The following is a 16,502-nucleotide window of genomic DNA, read 5'->3' on the forward strand; positions in this document are numbered from 1 at the left end:
GGCTGGAGTACAGTGGTGCAGTCTCAGCTCATGGCAATCTCTGCCTCCCGGGCTCAAGCAGTCCTCCCACATCAGCCTCCCGAGTAGCTTGGCCTATAGGCTCATGCCACCATGCCGGCTGATTTTTTTTTGTATTTTTTGTAGATTCAGGATTGTACCATGTTGCCCAGACTGGTAGACTTCTAATGTTAAATCTTCCTACATTCCAGGGATAAACCAAACTTAGTCAGAATAACGTTTTTTTATTTTTTATTTTTGGTACAGATAGGGTTTCACTCTTGCCCAAGCTGGAGTGCAGTGCTGTGACTACAGCTCACTGCAACGTCAAACTGCTGGGCTCAAGTGATTCTCTCACCTCAGCCTCCTGAGGAGCTAGTGTTGCAGGTGTACATCACCATGCTCAGCTGATTTTTTCATTTTTTATTTTTGTAGAGACAGAGTTTTACTGTGTTGCCCAGGCTGGTCTCAATCTCCTGGCCTCAAGCAGTCCTCCCACCTTGGCCTCCCAAGTGCCAAGATTATAGACATGAGCCACCTTGCCAGGAATTTTTTCATCTAAGCTTAATAAGGAGATTAACCAATAATTTATTTTCCCTTCCTTTCCTTCCTTCCTTTCTTTCTTCCTTCCCTTCCTCCCTCCCTTTTATTTCTCTTTCTTTTTACTTTCTCTTTCTTTCTTCCTCCCTTTCTTTTCTTTTTCTTTCTTGAGTTTTGCTCTTATTACCCAGGCTAGAGTGCAATGGTGCAATCTGCAACCTCTGCCTCCCAGGTTTGAGCAATTCTCCTGCCTCAGCCTCCCAAGTAGCTGGGATTATAGGCATGAGCCAACATGTCCAGCTAATTTTGTATTTTTAGTAGAGGCAGGGTTTCACCACGTTGGTCAGGCTGGTCTTGAACTCCTGACTTCAAGTGGTCCACCTGACTTGGCCTCCCAAAGTGCTGGGATTACAGGCATGAACCACTGCACCTAGCCTCTTTATTTTTATTTATTCGTTTTTCTTTTTATTTGTTTTATTTTTAAAATTTTCATTTTAGATTTAGGGGCACATGTGCAGGTTTGTTACATGGGTAAGTTGTATGTTGCTGGAGTTTGGTTTACAAATGATTTTGTCACCTAGGTAGTGAGCATAGTACCCAAAAGGTAGTTTTAGGACCCTCTTCCTCCTCCCACCATCCCCCATCAAGTAGGCCCCAATGTCTGTTGTTCCCTTCTTTGTGTTCATGGGTACTGAATGTTTAGCTCCCACTAATAAATGAGAACATGGAGCAATCTGATTTTCTGTTCCTGCATTAATTTGCTTAGGATAATGGCCTCCAGCTGCATCCATGTTGCTGTAAAGGACATTACTTCATTTTTTTTTTTAATGGTAGCGCAGTATTTCATATATATATATATATATATATATATGCACTTTTTTTTATTTAATAGTTTTATTTTTCCAAATGTAGTTTGGACCTATCCATGCATCTTCATCAGCAGCTGGAGCATCTCCACCCTTGGTATTTTGGGTATAAATTATTTGAGCTCTGTGCTTTGAAACCAGTTTGATAAGTCTTTTGCTAAGGAGCTCCTGAAGGGCTGCCCTGGTCAGGGAGCCTCAAATCTTCAGTCTCTCAGAGACCACAGCTGGGTTATAAGTTTATAGTTGGTGTCTTCCTTAAAGAGTTTGTCATAGCTACCTATGACAAACAAGACTGTTATTGAGCTTGTCCCAAACTTTGCCTTTGGACCACTTCTTCTTTTTGACCTTGCCCCGGATTTGTTCATTGGGTCTTTGTCTTCCTTGGCCGACTTTTCGGCGTCTTTCATTTTCTTTTTTTTTTTGAGACGGAGTTTCGCTCTTGTTACCCAGGCTAGAGTGCAATGGCGCGATCTCGGCTCACCGCAACCTCCGCCTCCTGGGTTCAGGCAATTCTCCTGCCTCAGCCTCCTGAGTAGCTGGGATTACAGGCACGCGCCACCGTGCCCAGCTAATTTTTTTGTATTTTTAGTAGAGACGGGGTTTCACCGTGTTGACCAGGATGGTCTCGATCTCTTGACCTCGTGATCCACCCGCCTCGGCCTCCCAAAGTGCTGGGATTACAGGCGTGAGCCACCGTGCCCGGCCCCTGTCTTTCTTTTTCTTGTCCTCCTTGGGCGGCCTTTTGAAGCTCCGAGAGCAGCGGCGAACACTGCAACTTCTCTAAGATGTCGGACAAAAAAAAAAAAAAGCTGTATATACAGCATTTTCTTTATCAGTCCACCACTGAGGGGTATCTAAGATGATTCCAAGTCTTCGCTGTTGTGAAAACTGTGGTGATGAACATATAAGTGCTGATGTCTTTTTGGCAGAACGATTTATATTCCTTTGGGCATATAGTAATCCCAGAAATGGGATTGCTAGGCTGAAAGGTAGTTGTTTGTTTTGTTTTGTTTTTTGGGTTTTATTTTTTGAGACAGAGTCTCACCTGGTTGTCAGGCTGGAGTGCAGTGGCGCGATCTCTGCTCACTGCAACCTCTGCCTCCTGGGTTCAAGCCATTCTTCTGTCTCATCCTCCTGAGTAGCTGAGGCTACAGGCACGCACCACCACGCCCAGCTAATTTTTGTATTTTTAGTAGAGATGGGGTTTCACCATATTGGCCAGGCTGGTCTCCATCTCATGACCTCGTGATCCGCCGGCCTTGGGCTCCCAAAGTGCTGGGATTACAGGCGTGAGCCACCACACGTGGCCCGGAATTAACTTTTTATTTTATGTTATTTAAAAAATAATTCATCTTGTTAAAAACAATATTAATTTAAACTTTATCGTTTTAGAAAATTAAAAGCTTCAAGAGTTTAAACTGAACCTAGAGTGGATTTGGACATATTTTAGAACATTATAATAAAAATAATGTCAGCAGTTGTGAGGCATCCTCGGTTTTCTTTTAAAAGAGATTCATTGTGTTCTAAAGTTTGAGAAACTGCTTTTCCCTACTTTCCATTTTCTACGTATCTCTGTTACTTACTCTTCTTACTAGGATCTCTCTCTCCCAGACCACCAGTGGGAACAGCTTAGAGCTTCTTTACAGCCTCTAGGAATCCATTTTAGTTTAATTTAATTTTTTCCTTTGTCTGTCTTTATCCACCCCCCCCCCGCCCCCCACACACACCTTTTCGGTTCAGGAGGTACATGTACAGGTTTCTGACATGGGTGGAATCCATTTTAATGGACCCTTTGGCTTTCTTCTACTGGGATTCCCACAGGCTAGAAGCAGTGGACAACGTTTTCTGAATCCAATTAGTATCTATATTTCCACTTAGGTCACAGGCTCAGTGGCTCCAGATGCTCTAAATCACTGGCTCCAGCCCTTAAGCTTTTCAAAACCCTTTCAGACTCAGCTCCACGTCCATCGGCTTGCTTCCTCGGCCCCGCGGCCAACCCCTCCGCCTGTGTCTCCCTCCTCTAGAGCTGTTTTCCAATCTTGCCAGTTAACCATTTGTTAAAAACAGACTTCCGGACTATTTTTTTCTGAAAATTCTGTATGTCTAAAGATAGGGCCCAGTAATCATTTTAACAAATGTCCCAGGAAAGTCTTACTGGCAGGCAAGTTTGAGAAACATGGTTCTAGGGTTTCTTCGGTCCCCATGCTTATTCCCCGCGGGCCGCTCACCGCTCGCGGGACAGTCCGGTCGGTAACTCCGGTTTGATCGGTTCCGCCGGCGCCGGGTCGAACGCACACCAGTGGCGGTTGCTGGGCTACCAGATGCTCTGTCCAAGGGGCAGTCACGAGAAATCTCGCGACTTCGCAGGCCGCTTCTTCCCTGGTGGGTGCTGCTCTTTGTGACGCGGCGGCCGGGCGCTGATGGGCACTGATGGTGGCCGCTGGGCCGACTCCGAATGGAGGCCTGTTATTTTGAAGAGACCGTGAGGCATCGGTCACCGAACTGTTTTAGCGGACCACCTAGTAGCCGGACAATTTTTGGCAGACCACCATTTCCCCCTACCGGATTATCCTGTCATCGGCTTTGACCCTTTCAGTGCCCAACAACCACCTTTTCCCCCTAACAGATCAGGAAAGGAATCCGAATCAGAATACAGCTCGTATTCCATTCTTTCCTCGGTAAAACCCCAAATTCCTTAGGGTGACACTGAAGGCTATTCATCATGACCAACCTCACTGCTTGCCACCTGCCCTCTACACTCGTGTTTTTCCGTATGCCCTGTTCTTAAAAATAATAATTCCCCTCCCTTCTCTGCCCTTCAAGGTAGACATAGCACACATTTTCTCACCTCCTTCAGTCTTGTTTTTCCTTTTAAGATTAAAAGACTCAGTTTGGAATTAGTTCATCTTTTCTGAAGTCTTCCCGGGCATCTTATCTTGTTAAGTGATGCCCTTTCTGCTTGGCAAACAGCTGAGATGTATTACTTTTTTCAGCATAGCACTTAATACCATATTATATGTTAGCTACTTAACCATATCTCCAATGAGATAGTAAATTCTTTGAGGGCAAAGATTATGTGGTTTACCTCATATTTCCAGGACCTAGCAAAATGCCCTGTACATTAATAGTCACTTCATAAACGTTTGTAAAATGAGTAATGTAATTACAGAATAAGAAGAACAATAGTACAGGGAACTGACATTTATAGTGGCAAGGCTGGGGCTCATTAGGGATATGGTGAAGTGAACAGTCTAGTTGTAAGGGACAATGCAAGCTGGAAAACATTGAGTACCAGCTGTGATACTGGCAGAGAAAAGGTTGTCACTGCCATTCTTTGAGCAAAGAAGTGTCACAGTAGAAGATTGTTAGAATTGCAAGGCAGCTTAGAGCCCATGAAGGCAGTCCAACTTGCCATTTTGCAGATAAGGAAATTCCCAGGGCTCAAAGAAGAAAGAAACATGCTCAAGTTCACACCTGGGGTGGCTGAGTGGGCTCTTGATTTCAAGCCCACTTCTCCTTTCATTTTATCTCACCATTATAATAAGAGTATCCTAGGAAGGTGGGGGATTGGGGGCAAAGGAGCCCCAACCCCATTCAGGATATTTTCACTTAACCCCATTCAGGATATTTCGCAGTTGTGGAAGCATTCTTGGCCTGGGTTGGAGTGAAGGTGAAAAAAGTGGAAAGGAATGAACAAATTCAGGAGATATTTTGAAGCACCAATTTAATAGTTACTGGGCAGGACAAAGGGAGGGGAGAAGTTAAAGATAATTCCCAGATGTTAGCTCTGTTAAAGGAACAATACTGGGGAAAGAGGAGAGATGGTGAGTAATTTGAGGAGGAGTGGATGAGTTTGGTTTACATACAGTAAGTGTGAGGTGAGAAAGGTTTTAGTAGTCTCCAATATCTAGCTGACTATTTAAACCTGAGGCCATAAGTGGTAGTGAGGGAGAAAATAAGGAAAGATAAATAGTGGGTTAGTAGCTATGCCAACTAGTTTGGATAAAAGAGGGAAGAAAAGCTAGAAAGAATCATCAGAGGTGAGATTTGTCCTGAGAAGCACAGTAATTCAGTGATTCAGACACTGGGGGAAGGAGTTTAATAAGGAGGTACCCAAAAGAATAAAAAGCCACTGAAGGAAAAGAAATAAAAGAATGATCAATATAATATGACTAAAACACTACTGGAGTGGTACAAATTAGATGTCCCTCAATTATCTGTTTTATAGTTCATTCCTTTGGGGATAACAGCTTTTACAATGATGCAGGGCTGATCCATTGCTCCATGTAGCACTTGGCTAACTTGCTACTAGCATTACCTTGCTAGGAGGCTTGTTTAGCAATGCCTCACTGAAAATCAGTTGCTCTGGAAATCTTTGTTTTGGAACAATTACATGTATCATTATAAAACAAAGTATCTCATTTGCGTTAACATTATTTAACATATTTAACATATTTAAATAAAACATATTTAAATGCCTAAAAGGCTATACATATACACATAGATATATACCAAAATGTTTAATAGTGGTTGTTTCTTGGTGATGGAATTATGATTTTTTTCTCCTTTTTTTTTTAAGCAATAAAATTTTTTTAATGATAAAATTACATTCTGAAATTTATTTTGGATTCCACTGTTCATGGTATTGAAAATCTCTTTGTGACTGCTGGTAGTTACAATGGTTTGAATTACTATTTTTTTTTTGAAACAGAGTCTTGCTCTGTTGCCCAGGCTGGAGTGCAGTGGCACAATCTTGGCTCACTGCAACCTCCACCTCCTGGCTTCAAGTAATTCTCCTGCCTCAACCTCCCAAGTAACTAGGACAACAGGCGTGTGCCACCACACCTGGGTAATTTTTTATATCTTTAGTAGAGACAAGGTTTCATTATATTGGCCAGTCTAGTCTGAGACTCCTGACCCGGTGATTCGCCCGCCTTGGCCTCCCAAAGTGCTGGGATTACAAGCGTGAGTCACCATGTCCGGCCGAATTACTAGTTAATGTTTTAATGCAACAAGTTAAGAGAAAATATTCTCTCATTTAGATATGAAATATAATTCCTGTCTAGTGGCACAGAATCTTAAACAATCATCTGTGTATTTTCCAATGTGACAGAAATTTGGCAGACTACAAGAAATACTTGTCTTCAGTACCAAATTTGTAAGCATAAAATACTCTAAGATTTACACTTTTACAGATGTTGGGAAATATGTATTTGTAGAAAAAATATATTGTGAAGTCTTGAGAATTATTTTAAAGAGTACTTTTGGAAGAATGATGCTAAAAAGTACATTTTTAAAAGCCTCAACTAGAGTTTCCAAGAAACTTTAGATGGAAACTTACTTTATATTTCATATATTTTTCTTTGTCAGTTAGTATACATTTCCTGACCTTCCAGAGTACATACAGCATACCAACTTTAATGATTAGTTACCTTTCATTGAGAAACCAGCAAGTTAAAGGTCCTAGACATGCATAACATCACATAACTCCATACAGAAAAATTGGGATTTTTTTGTTAATGCCTCTTTTTGTTTTGATCTTGTAGACTGGTAAATATTAGTTATATGGTAGGCAGACTTATAAGATGGCCTCAGCGATCTCCCCTCCTGATGTCCAGGCCCTTCTGTGATCCTCTCCTCTGGAATGTGGGCTAGAGCTTCTGACCTTTTCTAGTCAATAGAATAAGGCAAAGCTGATAGACTATCTTTCTGTGATTAGGTTACAAAAGATTGTAACTTCTCTATTGGCAGCAGATCTTATTGCATTTTAGGCTTGCAGTCTTTGATAAAACAAGTTGTCATTTAGGAGAGTACATATGGCAAAGATCTGAGGATAGTCTATAGCCAACAGCTAGTGAGGAGCCTAGACTGTCAGTCCAATGAGAAACTAAATGCCAACAAATACTGTCTCAGCTAGGAAGACGAGTTTTCGGATGAGATCTCATCCATAGCCAACACCTTGATGGCAGCATTGTGAGAGAGACCCTGAAGCAGAGGACCTAGAACCCTGACCTATGAAATCTGTGAAATAATATGTTATTTTAACCTACTTAGTTTTGTAATTGTTATAGAGCAATAAATACCTAATAGGAGCAATAGAAAATTCCCTTAAGGAAAGGTTTATTCAGAAATTTGGGACATGATTCCCAATTTTATAGGACATTTCAAATGGAAACTCAGAGGAGAGAAAAGAAAATGACTACAGAAAGCTTAGCTAAAACAAGTATCTATCTATCTATCTATCTATCTATCTATCATTCTATTTATCTATCTATCTATCGATCTATCTATCTATCTGAAGCTGCAAGCTGTAGAATCAATACCGACAAAACCCTTTTGGTTATGGATGAGTCAGTCTTCACTCAAGGTATCCTGTAACCTGAAGATGATCATTTAATTAGGAGCTTCTGTAGAAGATACTAGGAGCCCTCTAAGGCCATGATGTACATAATATGAGCCCTAATAATATGTGATTTAAAAAAATTTAACTTTGTAAATAATTTATGCAATTTATTATATAATGTATTTTATAAATATAAATTATTAGTACATAAATTATATATAAAACAGTCCACAATATTTCTTCTGAGTTCCAGACCTATGCATCCATCTGGCTGCTAGACATTCATTCCACCTGGATATAAATGTCCTGGAGGCAATGAAAACTGAAGCTGTCAAAACTGAACTCATTTCCATCCTTCACAAATCTGATAGACTTCCTTTAGTTTCTCTCTTCCCCATAGCTCACCCTGCTACAGAAGTAGAGCCTGAGAGCCATCTCTAGTACTCTCACATATTAATACCAGTCACCAAACCATGTCCACTTAATCTCAGCATGACTTTCAAATCCAGCTTTCTTTCCACTGTCCCCATTATTATTATTAGAGACAGAGTCTGGCTGGAGTGCAGTGACACGATCTCGACTCACTGCAACCTTCGCCTCCTGGGTTCAAGCAATTCTCCTGCCTCAGCCTCCCACACTGTCCCCATTATTAACTAAGAACAGGTATGAAAGGACTGTATGATGTTCTATTTTTAAAAGTTATATCAATTTTAATACACAAAGATTTTCTCAAGTTTTTTTTTTTTTTTTTTTTTTTTGAGACAGAGTTTCTCTCTGTTGTCCAGATTGAGTGCAGTGGGGTGATCTTGACTCACTGCAACCTCCACTCACCAGGTTCAAGCGATTCTCCTGCCTCAGCCTCCCGAGTAGCTGAGACTACAGGCACGTGCCACTATGCTTGACTACTTTTTTGTATTCGTAGTAGAGACAGGGTTTCACCATGTTAGCCAGGATGGTCTTGATCTCCTGACCTCATAATCCACCCACCTCCCAAAGTGCTGAGATTACAGGTGTGAGCCACTGTGCCCGGCCTCAAGTTCTGTTTTTACAGTTCTATTATATGTAATTCTTTTCTAAAATGGTTCACTTCCACGCTCCACTAGAGGATCAAATTGAAATAAATATAAGATGTGAGATGTGGCTATAAACTCAGCTGAAAAACAATTTCATTACCTTAAAGATGCTTTTTTTTTGAGACAGTGTCTCACTTTGTTACCCAGTTTGGACTGCAGTGGTGGGATCGCAGCTCACTGCAGCCTTGACCTACTGGGCTCAAGAGATCTCTTACCTTAGCCTCCCGAGTAGCTGGGACTACAGGTGTGCTACAATACCTGGCTAATTTTTGTATTTTTTATAGAGACGAGGCTTCACTGTGTTGCTCAGGCTGGTCTTGAATCCCTGGGTTCAAGCAATCCACCTGCCTTGGCCTCCTGAAGTGCTGGGTTTACAGGAGTGAGCCACTGTGCCCAGCCTAAAAACATATTTATACCTTATAAATAAGAAGATTTTACCTTAAAGTGAAAAGAAGTTTTCTGGAAAGTGTTTTGTAAACACTGCCACTAGCACTCTACTTTAAGTGATGTTTTCTCTCAATTTCTGAAACATTTATTGTCAATAAAGTCTAAAATTTTAGTTTGAGTTTTCAGGTAGCATTTGCCAGAAATGCACTTACAATCTTAGAAAAGGTTTAGGTTAGGTTTCGGGAACAGTTCCCTGCTTATGTTTTAGGAATTTTAAAAAATTGTCTTTTGTACCAGAGATGGGGAACCTCTGTCTTCTAATAGAGATTCAAGACTTTGCTTAAGTTTATCAGGCCAATAATAAGTTCAGCAAAAGTTTAATTAGTTTGTGATGGATAGGGGCTAAGAATGAAACTCAGCAATGTAATATACTCTATCCTCATGTCTTTCAAAATAATTTAAAATAAGTGAAAACATCTTATATATCTGTATAACTCCATTTAATTGCTTCACTTTTTGGTTCTTGTTTACTTTTTTTGGTAAGCTTGTTTGAAAAGAGTTCCACTCCTTCATGCTTGTTTTTGTAAGTGGCTGGTGGTTTTTTACTATTGTGTGGCCTTTTATATATTTCTGCAGTAGTGATCCTTTATAGAATAAGGCTTTTTTTCTCTTCTATTTTAAATCTCTTAAGAAGTGTTGGGAAAAGGTATTCATTTTATAATGATCTCACAGTGTAACAAAAGTCACAGTGGTACAGGCCTGTAGACCCAGTTACTTGGGAGGCTGAGGAAGGAGGATTGCTTGAGCCCAGGAGTGCGAGGCTGCAGTACACTATAATTGTGCCTGTGAATAGCTACTGCACTCCAGTCTGGTCAGCACAGCAAGACCCTATCTCTAAAAAAATAAAGTCACTTTAAAGTGTGAACACATTTAATTTCCTCCTCTAAAAATGCAATATATTGTTGACATTTCTGAAAAGCAAATAAAATATGTGCAGTAAGTTTATTTCTTTACTGAACAGATATATATGGGTTGACTGCCAGGTGTCACTGCTTAAGGTGCTGGGGATTCGAAGGTGAGTTAGACCAATCCCCCACCCCCATGGAGCTTACGTTCTAGAAAGGGGAGACAGACTAATAAATCAAGCACCAAAATAATTTCAGATTGCAGTAAATTCTGTGAAATAAAGAAATACGGTGAAATGAAATTGTGTAACTGGGGTGAGGAGGAAGAAGGGAAACAGAAAGGTATTTCTTTGAGATGAGGGAAATGGGCATTTGAGCTGAGACAAGAATGAGGAGCCAGGTGTGTGAGAGTCTGCAAGGAAAAGTGTTCCAGGTCCAGAAAGCGGCCAATGTGAAGGTTTGGAGTGGTGAAGAGCTGGGTGAACATAAGGACCCAGACGACAGTGTGGGTGGAAGATAGTGAAGGAGTGGTAGAATGTGTGAGAGGAAAGTAGGAATCAGATCATAAAGGGCCTTTTGATCACACTGAGAAATTTGGATTTTGGTATTAATATGTCACAGTATTTAACTCCTAAGGCAGAATGTAAATTGTGAATAGGAAAAAACTAACTTTATTATATGTATCATGTTATATTTAGAGTTTGAAGGAGAGAGCAGTTGCTACTTTATAAGCTGAAAAAATGGAAAATATTGTTTTTGTAGTGTGATATTAATGTAAGAATAGTACTAAGGATGCCCTTAGAAATCGAAGCAGGAGGGTCCTGAGAATTTGGAAATATAATTTCAACTTGTGTTCCAAATTGTCAGATTCAATATAGCTGTTGTTTTAGTTTTGCTCTTTGGTGAAATAGGCAAAGCATGTGTTAATTTTTTCAGATCTTGGGATAACTAGATGTCTATAATGTTGATGTCTGTCTAAATGAATTAACATTTCAACATTCCATAGTTTTAAGTGCTGTAGTGTTTACCTTGAATATTAAGACTAGTTAGAGAGCATAATAAGTGATATTCATTTGTAATTCTGACATCAGTGGCCTATTAAGGTAACTTTCTTGAAGCTACAACACATTTCACTTTTTTCTTTTCTCTCTTTCTTTCTTCTTTCTTTTCTCTCTGCCTCTCCCCTGCCATCTCTCTCTCTCTCTCTCTCTCTCTCTCTCTCTCTCTCTCTCTCTCTCACTTTTGAGATGGAGTCTCACTCTGTGGCCAGGCTGGAGTGCAGTGGCGCAGTCTCGTCTCACTGCAACTTCTGACTCCCTGGTTCACACAGTTCTCCTGCCTCAGCCTCCCAAGTAGCTGGGACTACAGGCACACGCCACCACACCCAGCTAATTTTTGTATTTTTAGTACAGATGGGGTTTCACCACGTTGGCCAGAATGGTCTTGATCTCTTGACCTTGTGATCCACCCACCTTGGTCTCCCAAAGTGCCGGGATTACAGATGTGAGCCATTGCACCCAACCCCGAAGTATTTTTTGCAAAACTTTTATCCCCTTTCCTAGGGTGCTGATACAGAACCCTTCAGATGGTTGTAGTTATTCAGCATGATGTGTCCTCACATATAAGATCATATATTAATTTCTTAGTCTAATTTGTGTTTATTGTTTATTTATTTTTTGAGATGGAATTTTGCTCTTGTTACCCAGGCTGGAGTACAATGGCGAGATCTCGGCTCACCGCAACCTCCGCCTCCTGGGTTCAGGCAATTCTCCTGCCTCAGCCTCCTGAGTAGCTGGGATTACAGGCATGCGCCACCGTGCCCAGCTAATTTTTTGTATTTTTAGTAGAGACGGGGTTTCACCATGCTGATCAGGATGGTCTCGATCTCTTGAACTTGTGATCCACCTGCCTCGGCCTCCCAATACTTTATTTTTAAAGTCTAGAATCTTAAGATAGCTTCAAATATGCTAAAAAAATATGCAAGAAATTATAGTTGGATTATATAGGAGTTGAAGTAAAAAGTTAAAGCTAATTTTATATGTGTTTTATTTTTTATTTATTTTCTTTTTCCCACACAAAGCTCATCCAGTAATGTGTTTTAAAGGACTTATTTAGCACATCAATGATACATAGAATAAATTCAACTGAATATAAGAATGGAGTATGTAGCAAGCGCTAGGAAAACAAATGAAAAAAATGAATCATATAGGTTAAACATTTATTTGGAGATGAGTTTATATCAACTGATTTTTCAGGAAAGTAAGTAAAGTAACGACTATCAATCGTAAACATATTCATAGTTTTACGATACTTATAATAATCCTCTGAAATCTAACATAAAGGTCAAACGGATTTATTGTGGACAGTATACTTTTTAAAGCACACGCCTCTTAGGTTTTGAAAAGTACAACTGTAGTTCATCAAAATGTGCCCAAGGCACAAACACCATTTTACTCAGTCATTAGAAACTTTAACATAATTGCTTAGTATAATCCAAAGAAAATATGAGCATTGACATCAGGGGCTGTCCAATTTGTTATGCAGTTGTTCCATAATTTTTGGCACCAAGATAATCCACATGTTGAAAAAGCAATTAATCATTGGTGTTAGTTATCAAGCTATGATTTTAGCTGTTTCCTCCCAAATGACCTGAAATGATAAAGTTCCTGATTTTATTTTTGTAATATTATTTCTGAGACCAAAAGTTTAAGTATGTCAATCTGGTCAGAGTTGACCTGAGTTTTGTGTTATTAGGTGTCTAAAATAGATTATAACATTATGTTTACAAAGATGAATGGTATTTCTTCTGCTAGCATTTGGATAAAAAGTTTAGAAACTTTTAGAAATGTATAGACCGATTACTATCTCAGAATTAGTTACTTAAACTAGCATTTTGGCCCCAAGAAAGTAAATTTATTTGCTGTTGGAATTTGTATTGAAAATAGGCCCAAATGAGAGAGCACACAACTAGACTTTCTTTTCTAACAATTATTTTATGAACACAATGGCAGAGACATCAATTATTAAACAATGAATGACATAATGATCTTATTATAATTTAAACAATTATATTTTATAAGAATGAGCAAAACTAAAAGCTGTCATTCTGTGTAGTTTATCTTCCTGTCTTCAAAACAGAACCAAAAACCCACATTACTCACCATATATGTATATTAAGTTATACTTAAAACAATCCATAAATATAGAAACCTTGGATATTTAACAATCTGTGTTCAGTTGAGTTTACTCAGCTACATGTGGATACAGTGCAGACTTAGTAATATAAATGAACTCTTCTTTGCATGCATGACTTATGCATCTGTACCTCATCACTCACAGAACAGTTTTTGGAAACTGAAACTCTGCAATATGCAGCACTCCAACCCTCAAACAGTTTCTCTGATTCACTGTAAAGTTACTTATGCTCCTGCTCTCTTCTGTGTTTATTTTTAAGTGGCTGCTCTGTGGGGCAGTTTATTCTATTGTACAATGCAGTGATTTTTCAAAGTCCTCAATACTAGGTAGTCATACTAATTTGTGACAACAATCTTAGGACTTGATCCCTCTAACAGAGCACATGATGTTTGGTCTCAGAGCTTATTTTCCAAATTGAGAAACAATGGAGCACAAATGGCTATTCTTCCCCTATTGGCTTTTTTGTTCTTGGCAGTACTATTGATTCCAAAAGGTGTTAACTTTGTGTGGTGTGTTGTTCTTAATCAATCAACAAAACATGCATATTGAAGTACTCACAAAACTGGACAGTGTAACATAAAATGGTACTACAGGTATATTATACATGTCAACAGTATGTATAAGGTCATATTGTTGACTTTTTGGAACTAGGACCTTGAGATATTAAAACAAGCTGGAAAATTTGGAACACTCTGGATTCTGGTATCTCACTGTCCTCCGTAACTGGCTCCAATTCCTATTCCATATTCAATGGCTTCTCACTCGATCTCTGCTCTAGCCTGCCTTCTAGTTCTGCTCTGGCTCATTTTATTACTAGGGACATTGGGATTTTTTATGATAGTTGACATTTCCTGTATATTATCACCAAAGAGCTTCGGAAATTATCTCTGAAAAATTTGAAACTGAACAAAAAACCGACTTCACTTGGGAAAAACGGCCTTTTCAGTGTTTGAGTAGCTCAGGGCTTCTTTTTTACTTTTCTTTTATTTTTCCATATATCCTCTGAAATGCTCAGGGCTTTAAGATAATACTTTGCAGGAAAAGGCAACCCCAGCTTAGTTTAGGCAACCCCGACTTAGACTTAGTTTCTGAATGATGGCTGGAAATTGAAACCTGATTTCCTAAAAGCTCAATGTTATAAACTGGAGCACTAATACCAAAAGTAATCATGAAACTACATTAAAATGTAAAGAAGTACTTAAAAATACTTGTAAAGGATCTCTTTAATAAAGTAACTACATTAAATGAAATGCAAATGCTTCATTCTGGGGCTGTTATAGCCTGGGCTGGATGGTTGCTTGAGGGGACATTGTTGGTTGTGTCTGTGGCATCCATTTGACCCACTGTGTAGCTGTGCATTTTGGTTTATTGTCCCTATTCCCAGCTGTAGAAGTAGCCCTTCATTGATATCAGCAGTTGCTATATGTAATCCCAAATGTGGGCTCATAACCAGTTAGGTCAATCAGAGTGAAGTCAGAATCTTTTTTTGACAATGAGCCAATATATTCTTTTTAAGTAACTTTTTGTTTTGTTTTGTGGTTACTTCCAACCAAGGTATCATTACTGAAGTGCTGACACTTCTCAAAATGGGTCCAGTAAAATTAGGACTGAAAAGCTTTCTTTCCCTGGTAATTCTCCATTGTAAGCATAGGTATTTTCCATCCCACCAATGTAGTATTTTTTTTTTTTTTGGAGATAATGTCTCACTCTGTCATCAGGCTGGAGTGCAGTGGTGCAGTCTCAGCTCATTGCAACCTCCACCTCCCAGGTTCAAGCATTCTTCTGCCTCAGCCTTCTGAGTAGCTGGGACTACAGGCATGTGCCACTACATACAGCTGATTTTTGTATTTTTGGTAGAAATAGGATTTCGCCATGTTGGCCAGGCTGGTCTTGAACTCCTGACCTCAGGTGATCCACCTGCCTAGGCCTCCCAAAGCGTTAGGATTATAGGTGTGAGCCACTGTACCCAGCATCCAAGATAATTTTAATAAGTTTACCAATGTCAAATTAAATGTGAATAACTGTATTCAAGTCAGGTCAACTTGGTCAACTTGAGGTCAACTCTTGATCTCAAGTGATCCACCTACCTTGGTCTCCCAAAGTGCTGGGATTACAGGTGTGAGCCACTATGCCCAGCCTCTAACAATCTTCGTAAATTCACCAATGTCAAATTAAATGTGGAATGTCAAATTAAATATGAATAACTGCATTCAAATCTTGGAATGAAAACTGCTAATATGGTTTTATGGTGACTTCAATGACTCCTTACTTTTTTCCATGTCAAAACCTGAACCATTTAATCATGTCTTTGAGAGAAACATCAAACAACTTGTCTGTGTTCCTAGAATAACTCAATATGATGTTGGTGTTGCTATATCTGCGGCAGTAACTGCGGAGTTTGGCTGTTCTTTGAGGGTAGTAATGATTTTTTTTCTTTTTGGTAAAGACAGGGTTTCACCATGTTACCCAGGCTGGTTCCGAACTTCTGAGCTCAAGAAATCCACCCACCTCAACCTCTCAAAGTGCTAGGAATATAGGCGTGAGCCACTGCTCTTGGCTTATGATTTTTTTTTTAAAGGGCATAAAAATGGAGGTTGGGTTGTGCCATCTGAAATTGGGGGTGGGGGTGCCACCTTTAAAGGTACATAAAACAGACCAAAATGTTAATGTATCAGCAACTAAGTATTTGGATATTAATTGACTTCCTCATCTTAACCGAAAACTGCCTCATTGCTAAATCGAACAAAACTTTCGTGTTTTCTTTTCCTTGACCTTTTGTAGCATGTGAAGTCATTGGTAAGTTCCTATTTACTTTTATTTGTATAATTTAGAGACAGGGTTTCATGCTGTTGCCCAGGCTGGAGTGCAGTGGTGCAATCACGGCTGACTGCTGCCTCAACTTCCTGGGCTCAGGTGGGAGGACCACCTCAGTCTCCCAAGTAGCTGGGACCACAGGTGCATGCCACCATGCCTGCTTAATTTTTGTTTTTTTTTTTTGTAGAGACAGGGTTTTGCTATGTTGTCCAGGCTGGTCTCAAACTCCTGGGCTCAAGTGATCCTCTTGCCTCAGCCTCCCAAAGTACTGGTATTATGGGCTATGCCACTGTGCCCTGCCATAAGCTCTTTTTAAAGGTTTCTTCCTCCTTGGCTCCTGTGGTCTCCTCTTCCTTTGCCCATTTAAAATATCTGATGTTTC

The 16,502-nt window shown here is 39.8% G+C and overlaps 1 protein-coding gene across 10 annotated transcripts in view; it reads right to left on the reverse strand.

Moving 5' to 3' along the window:
• The window catches only part of PPP1R42 (protein phosphatase 1 regulatory subunit 42), a 70,579-nt gene extending 66,875 nt beyond the window's left edge, over positions 1 to 3,704 (reverse strand). For 4 of the 10 annotated variants that reach the window (XM_078352576.1, XM_078352573.1, XM_054246311.2 and 1 more), the window contains exon 1: positions 3,632 to 3,704. The gene's annotated coding sequence lies outside the window, so the exon portion shown is untranslated. Of the gene's footprint in view, positions 1 to 3,130 lie in introns of all 10 variants that reach the window. The other 6 variants (XM_078352575.1, XM_078352574.1, XM_035276400.3 and 3 more) reach the window with 2 other exon arrangements.
• Positions 3,705 to 16,502: the final 12,798 nt, after the last annotated feature.

Source organism: Callithrix jacchus, chromosome 16, assembly GCF_049354715.1.
Source record: "Callithrix jacchus isolate 240 chromosome 16, calJac240_pri, whole genome shotgun sequence".
NCBI classification, from domain to species: Eukaryota; Metazoa; Chordata; class Mammalia; order Primates; family Cebidae; genus Callithrix; species Callithrix jacchus.